At 36.8% G+C, this 7,901-nt stretch overlaps 1 non-coding gene across 1 annotated transcript; it reads right to left on the reverse strand.

Moving 5' to 3' along the window:
- Positions 1–1,298: 1,298 nt before the first annotated feature.
- LOC131177587 (small nucleolar RNA R71) lies at positions 1,299–1,405 on the reverse strand. The gene has a single exon (XR_009146995.1). It is a non-coding gene; the product is annotated as a small nucleolar RNA R71 (small nucleolar RNA).
- Positions 1,406–7,901: the final 6,496 nt, after the last annotated feature.

Genomic DNA, 7,901 nt, shown 5'->3' on the forward strand with positions numbered 1-7,901 from the left:
GGACTTAATTAACTTAGATCTAGAAATAGACTAAGGATTAAGAGGATTCATGATTAATTAAAGAACCTAATGGGTCTTAATTAACTCTAACTCCACGAAAGTAGGATTAGATTGATTAAGGCACACTTTGACTAACTCGAAAGGGTATTCAAATGATTTAAGAATTAATCTACTTAAAAACAATAATTTCAACAAGATTGGATAACCAATTTAAAAATCCCAAAATAGCTCGAATATGAAATCCCGAACTCCGGAATCGCCTTTTTATCATTGTTAATTTCTAATTGAATTTAATTGCTTGCCATTTTAAATTTTGCCATATTTCAACTTGCTTATTTTAATTTGATGCAATTTTAGTTTAAATCATTACATTGTCGAATAGATCATTAATTTTACACATTTAGAATTCATACCTCAATACCCATCAATTTATTGCTTTAATTTCAAAAAGAGTTTAAATTAGGCAACTTTTTATATCAAAAATTCAATCATTAACATAACTCCTTGTGGGAACGATATCTTTTTCTATACTACTTGTACGACCCGTGCACTTGCGGTTGGGCCACATCAAGTTTTTGGCGCCGTTGCCGGGGAGTTGTTTGTTTAAGATTGAATTCTTGATTATTTTAGTTTTTTTTAGTTTTATCTTTGTTATCTTTTCATTTGGTGTTTGTTTGTTCTTTTTCAGGTACTTTTAATCTTTTATGAGAAGAGCTAGAAGCACAAGTGACACATCCTTATTGTTCAATCCTGAAATTGAGAAGTTTTGTAAAGCCAACTAGAAAGAAACTAGAAAAAGGAAAGAAGCATTGAGAGAAACTGAATTAGAAGCAGACATGGCTGATGAAAGAATTAGAATTGGTGGTAATGCTGGAAATGATCGAAACAATGAAAATGCAACCTAAGGTGAAGAGGTTGTAAATGCTAATGTACCTAGGGGAAGTATGATGGATCATGCTTTTCCTCGGTTTGATGACTTGAGAGAAAGCATAGCAAGACCAAGAATTGATGCAAATAGTTACAAGATGGATTTTGGAGTTCTTCAAATGATTCAAAATTCTCAATTTGGAGGACATCCTTCTGAAAATCCACACACACATCTGAAGAAGTTTGCTATGATGCGACATGCAAAAACAACTGGAGTGTCGATGATGCAAAGAAGATTGAACCTATTCCCATTCTCTTTGAAAGATAGAGCATTGGATTAGCTTGATTCTTTACCTCACAACTCCATTACAAATTGGGAGCAACTCACTGATGCATTTCTTGCACAATATTTTCCACCTGGAAAAACTCAAGAATTGAGGAATCAAATGACAGCTTTCAGACCAAGAGAAGATGAAACTCTCAATGAGTCATGGATGAGATGGAAAGAATTAAAGAGACAATGCCCACATCATGCCATTCCGAAATGGATGATAAATCAGAATTTTTACACAAATGTTACTCCTACAATTAGAGGGATTATTGATGCTCAAACAGGAGGAGAATTTATTATGAAGCATGAAGATGAAGCTTATGAGCTATTGGAGAAAATTGCAAAGAATACTAATCTTTGGAGTAGTCCAAGAGGACCAGCTCCATCTCAAAAAAGGCAAGCTGCTGGAATGTATGATCTTGATCCGTTCAACATGATTAATGCAAAGTTTGATGCACTTACAAATGTTTTGGCTAAGAAGATGGAAGATTTGAGTATGTTGGTTAGTTGTTCATCATCATCTGGAAGTTCACAACAAGTGGCTTATGCAGAAGGAACTACCAGCTGTGGAGTAGACTATGGAGAGCAAGCTGCATATGTTGGTAATTATGGAAACAAGCAAATGGGGAATCCTTACTCTCAAACCTATAATCCAACTTGGAGGAATCATCCCAACTTTTCATGGGGAAATCAGCAAAGTCAAGTCTCAAATCAGAATTTTCAACCACAACAGCAACAAGGAATTCCATATCAGCAAAATAGGCAACCATTGCCTAATTTTCAGCAGAAAAATATGAACCCTCCACCAAAACAGCAAGAACAAAGTCCCACCATAGAAGCTTTATTACAACAGATTCTTTCTAACCAAACTAAGCATGATGAGGAGATGAGAGAGATGAAAGCAAGGCTAGAACAGATGCAGACACATAACAAAATGCTGGAAAATCAGATTGCACAACAAGCATCTTCCTCAGGTACCAAGTCTTTTGGAAAACTTCCAAGTCAACCAGAAAACCCAAGAGAGCAGTGTCAAGCTATTACTTTAAGAAGTGGGAAAGTTGTAAATAATGAGAAGAGTGAAAAAAATGAGAAAAGTGAAAATAGTGAAAAGAGAAAATGAGAAAGAAACTGATGAGGGTGAAAAACAAGAGAGTGCAGAAAAATGCAAAGAGGAGGTTAAAGAGAAAGAAGAGAAATACATACCTCCAGAGCCTTATAAGCCACAGCTTCCCTTTCCACAAAGATTTCAAAAAGCCAAGCTTGATAAGCAATTTGGGAAGTTCTTAGAGGTCTTGAAGAAGCTTTACATAAATGTGCCTTTTGTTGATGCTCTTTCACAAATGCCCTCTTATGCAAAATTTTTAAAAGAAATTCTCTCAAACAAGAGAAGAATTGAAGACCATGAAACTGTAGCTTTGACAGAAGAATGTAGTGCTATCCTCCAAAGGAAACTTCCTCCAAAGCTCAAGGATCCAGGGAGTTTTTCAATTCCATGCCACATTGGGGAATCATTTTCTACAAAAGCTTTATGTGATTTAGGGGCTAGTGTAAGCCTTATGCCCCTTTCCATTTATGAGAAGCTCAATATGGGAGATCTTAAGCCAACCCACATTTCTCTTCAGCTAGCTGACAGATCAATTAAGTATCCTGAAGGGATTTTGGAGAACGTGCCTCTGAAGGTTGGGAAGTTTTATATACCTGTTGACTTTGTCATCTTGGACATGGAAGAGGATTCTAATATCCCAATCATCTTGGGAAGACCCTTTCTAGCTACAGCAGGGGCATTGATTGATGTTAAGGGAGAAAAATTGACTCTTAGAGTTGGTGAAGATCAATTGGTTTTCAACATTAATAACACTATGAAGAAACATCATTCTGAAGCTGATACTTGCTTAAGAGTTGATATCATTGATGAGCTGGTTGAAGAACACTTCAGAAAAAGATATCCAGAAGATCCACTTGAAAATTGTTTGGTTCATGGAGGAGGCATAGACTATGAAAACCCTCATGTGGCTGCATACGCTCAACATTTAGAGGGAAGTCCACCATTCATCTCTGCTCCAGTTTTTCAACTTACACAAAAGGAAATAGCAGAATCTAAGCAACCATCATTCAAGGAAGAAGATGCACCTAAGGTAGAACTTAAGCAACTTCCTTCTCAGCTCAGGTATGAATTTCTTGGCACTAACAACACTTATCCAGTAATTGTAAATGCAAACTTAAGTACTTTAGAGGCTGATAAGTTGTTAAGAGTGTTGAGGCAATTCAGGAAAGTTTTAGGATACACCATAGATGACATTAAGGGAATAAGCCCACACTTTTGCATGCACAGAATTATTTTGGAAGAAAATTGTAAGCCATTTATTGAACATCAGAGAAGGTTGAACCCAAATATGAAAGAAGTTGTTAAAAAGGAAATTTTGAAGTTGCTTGATGCAGGGATCATATATCCTATCTCGAGAAGACTTGGGTGAGCCCAGTACATGTTGTCCCAAAAAGGGTGGAATGACAATGTCAAAAATGAAAATAATGAATTAATTCCCACCAGAACAGTGACTAGTTGGCGAATGTGCATAGATTACAGAAAACTAAACATTGCCACTAGAAAAGACCATTTTCTACTTCCCTTCATTGATAAAATGTTAGAAAGACTGGCTAGGCATTCTTATTTTTGCTATTTAGATGGATACTCAGGTTTTTTTTCAAATCCCTATCCATCCAAATGATCAAGAGAAAACCACTTTCACTTGTCCATATGGAACCTTTGCTTATAGGAGGATGCCATTTGGGTTGTGTAATGCACCAGCCACTTTTCAAAGGTGCATGATGGCAATCTTCTCAGATTTCATTGAAGATATAATGGAGGTTTTTATGGATGATTTTTCTATTTATGGATCTTCATTTGACATATGCTTGGCTAACCTTTCTAAAGTTTTGCAGCGATGTGCGGATACTGACCTTGTGTTAAACTGGGAAAAGTGTCATTTCATGGTTCAGGAAGGGATAGTGCTTGGACATTTGGTGTCTAACAGAGGAATAGAGGTTGATAAAGCCAAGGTTGAAGTGATAGAGAAGATGGCTCCTCCTACCAATGTCAAGGGAATTCGAAGTTTTCTAGGACATGCTGGGTTCTACAGACGCTTTATCAAGGATTTTTCTAAAATAGCCAAACCTTTGTCTAATTTGTTAAGTAATGACACCATTTATATTTGACCAAGAGTGTTTGGATGCCTTTTGTAGGTTGAAGCAAGCTCTTATCACTGCACCGATCATGCAACCACCTGATTAGAGCCTACCTTTTGAAATTATGTGTGATGCTAGCAACTATGCAATTGGAGCTGTTCTTGGTCAAAGAAAGGACAAAAAGGCTTATGCTATTTATTATGCTAGTAGAACACTGGATGAGGCTCAAACAAATTATGCAACAACTGAAAAGGAATTTTTAGCAATTGTCTTTGCATTGAAAAAGTTCAGACCTTACATAATTGACTCAAGGGTGGTTATATTTTCAGATCATGCAGCCATCAGGTATTTGCTCCATAAAAAGGAGGCTAAACCTAGGCTCATTAGGTGGATTCTGATGCTACAAGAGTTTGACTTGGAGATTAGAGATAAGAAGGGAGCTGGAAATGTAGTTGCTGATAATCTTAGTAGGTTGAAATTGGATGATGAAGAATTGGATGAAATCCCTATTGATGAGTTTTTCTTGGATGAACAACTTTTCTCTCTTGTTGCTAAACTACATTGGTATGCAGACTTTGTGAATTATCTATCTTGTGGAGTTTTACCTCTAGGTATGACATGGCAACAAAAGAAAAAGTTTTTGCATGAGGTAAAATTTTATAAATGGGATGATCCTTTACTCTTTAGGAGATGCTGTGATGGTTTAATAAGGAGATGTGTTCCTGATGAGGAGACACATAGTATTATGCATCATTGCCATGCTTCTGATTATGGAGGACATTTTGGAATCTCTAAAACAGCTTGTAAAATTTTGCAAGCTGGTTTCTTTTGGCCAAATCTTTTTAAGGATGTGAGGAAATTTGTGTTGGAATGTGATAAATGTCAAAGGAGTGGAAATCTGTCAAAAAGAGATCAAATGCCCCTAAATGGTATTCTTGAAGTAGAATTATTTGATGTCTGGGGAATAGATTTTATGAGGCCATTTCCTCCTTCATTTGGTAATAAATACATTCTAGTTGGAGTCGACTATGTGTCAAAGTGGGTGGAAGCTATTGCAACTCCAACTAATGATGCTAGAGTGGTAGTGAAATTCTTAAAGAAATTTGTCTTGAGTAGATTCGGAGCTCCTAGGGCTGTAATTAGTGATGGGAGTTCACATTTTTGTAACAAACAATTTGAGAGCTTAATGAGGAAATATGGTGTAGTGCACAAGATAGCTACCCCATACCATCCTCAAACTTCAGGACAAGTTGAAATTTCTAACAGAGAGCTAAAACATATTTTGGAGAAAACAGTGAGCAATTCTAGGAAAGATTGGTATGTCAAACTAGATGATGCTTTATGGGCATATAGGACTGCTTACAAAACCCCTATAGGAACTACTCCATTTAGGTTGGTGTATGGTAAGTCTTATCATTTACCTGTGGAACTAGAACATAGAGCATATTGGGCCATTCAGACCTTGAATTTTGATCTTAAGCAAGCTGGTGAAAAGAGACTATTGCAACTTAATGAGCTTGAAGAATTAAGGATGGATGCTTATGAAAGTGCCCGAATTTACAAAGAAAGAATTAAAGTTTGGCATGATAAGCATCTTAGGAAAAAGGAATTCAAAGAAGGTGATTTAGTTTTATTGTTCAACTCAAGATTGAAATTGTTCCCTGGAAAACTTAAATCAAGGTGGACTGGTCCATATAGAGTTTCTAAGGTTTTCCCTTATGGAGCAATTGAAATTTGGAGTGAAAAATCTGGGAATTTTAAGGTCAATGGGCATAGATTGAAATATTACATAACTAGAGACTCAATAAAAGGAGCAAGCTATTACAAGCTCTCCAATCCCTCACCTCTTTTCAGTGAAATTCATGAAAAGTCCAGCTAAGGACTATAAATTAGCCCTCTTGGGAGGCATCCCAAGCTCTTTTATTTTCCTTTTTGTTGATTTACTTTTATTTTCATTGTTTTTGTTTTTATCTTAAATCTCCCCAAATTCCATTTTTGACATTGTTGAATCTTGTCCCTTGTAGATGTATTTCAATGGAGGAAGGTTGGTGAACTGCTGGGGAGTGATTCTTAACTTGAAAATTTTGTCCTTCAAACTCTTCCAAAAACTGATAGGTTTTTGCTGCATAACCTGTGCAGGGGCTGCTATCTAGTTTATGCAGAGAGGAAAAATGACATTCTGCAGCAAAGAGGGTGTCTGCAGCAGATTACTCATGTTCTTGGTGAGGTTGGGTATGTAATTTTTTAATATTTGTGCTTATAATGTTAATATGGTGGTAAGTGAGTCAATTTTGTAGTTTTGAGTTTATTTGGGGTGTGAGATTTAAGATGAACGTGCTGCATTTTCTTGGCATGACTTGGGGAGTTCATCATTTGTAGATAAATGCAACTTTATGCAGATTTTATTGAGTTTTAATGTGCTAAATGTTGATTTGCAGAATTTGAGTCAAAATGGCATGGGTCACAAATGCCTTTTATGCAGGATTCACTTTTACAAGCATGTGTGATGTAATTTTAATGGATTTTGTATATATATTGATGTGTTTTTTGTGATAATTTCTCATGATTTATGCTTAATAGAATTATATTTCTTCATTCTAAGGTATTTTTCACACTTGCAAATCATGTTCCATTGCAATCTTAGTCTTGTTGAATTGTGCATAAGCAACTGCATAGCTTATGCAATCCTGCATAACCACAATTCTTGCCATTTTCATCCCTGTTGCAAACTGCATAAGGAGACTGCATAGCTTATGCAACTCTGCAGAGCCACATTTTGTCAAATTTCAAACCTGCTGAGAAGTGCATAAGCAAGGTGCATAACTTATGCACATTTGCATGACTTCAAATCCTGCATTTTCTCTCTCTACCGAAGTCTGCATAAGGAGGGTGCATGACTTATGCACTTTCGCATAACCAGAAACTCTGAAATCCAAAACCCACCGAGAGGTGCATAAGCAGAGTGCATAGCTTATGCACAACTGTATGACTACATTTTCCAAACACCAAAATCTGCCGAGACCTGCATAAGGAGGATGCATAGCTTATGCACTTCTGCATGACCACAAACCCTGAAAAACAAAACCCACTGAAAAGTGTATAAGCAGAGTGCATAGCTTATGCACAACTGCACGACCACCAACCAAAAATCCCAAAACTTGCCGAACAATGCATAAGGACAGTGCATGACTTATGCACTTTTGTATGAGCTATTTCTCTGAAGTCCAAAACAAGTCGAAACATGCATAAGCAGGGTGCATAAGTTATACACACCCATTAATCCCCTTATGCAGTCTTACATATCCAAATCCAAAAATTTTCTTCGACTCCCATTTTTCCCACCTCCCGACTTTTCATTCTGCTCACTACCGTTCCTCCCATTTATTCTGGCATTACCTCTTTCCCTTCTTCTCCACGCTTATTTCCGCCGCCTTAACCCTAATCTCTTTTTGCATTTTTCTTTTGCCCCTCACCTTCTCCATCTTCACCATCAGGAACTATGGAGTCGCCTCCTCATTGC

This window comes from Hevea brasiliensis, unplaced genomic scaffold (genome assembly GCF_030052815.1).
Source record: "Hevea brasiliensis isolate MT/VB/25A 57/8 unplaced genomic scaffold, ASM3005281v1 Scaf601, whole genome shotgun sequence".
NCBI lineage: Eukaryota > Viridiplantae > Streptophyta > Magnoliopsida > Malpighiales > Euphorbiaceae > Hevea > Hevea brasiliensis.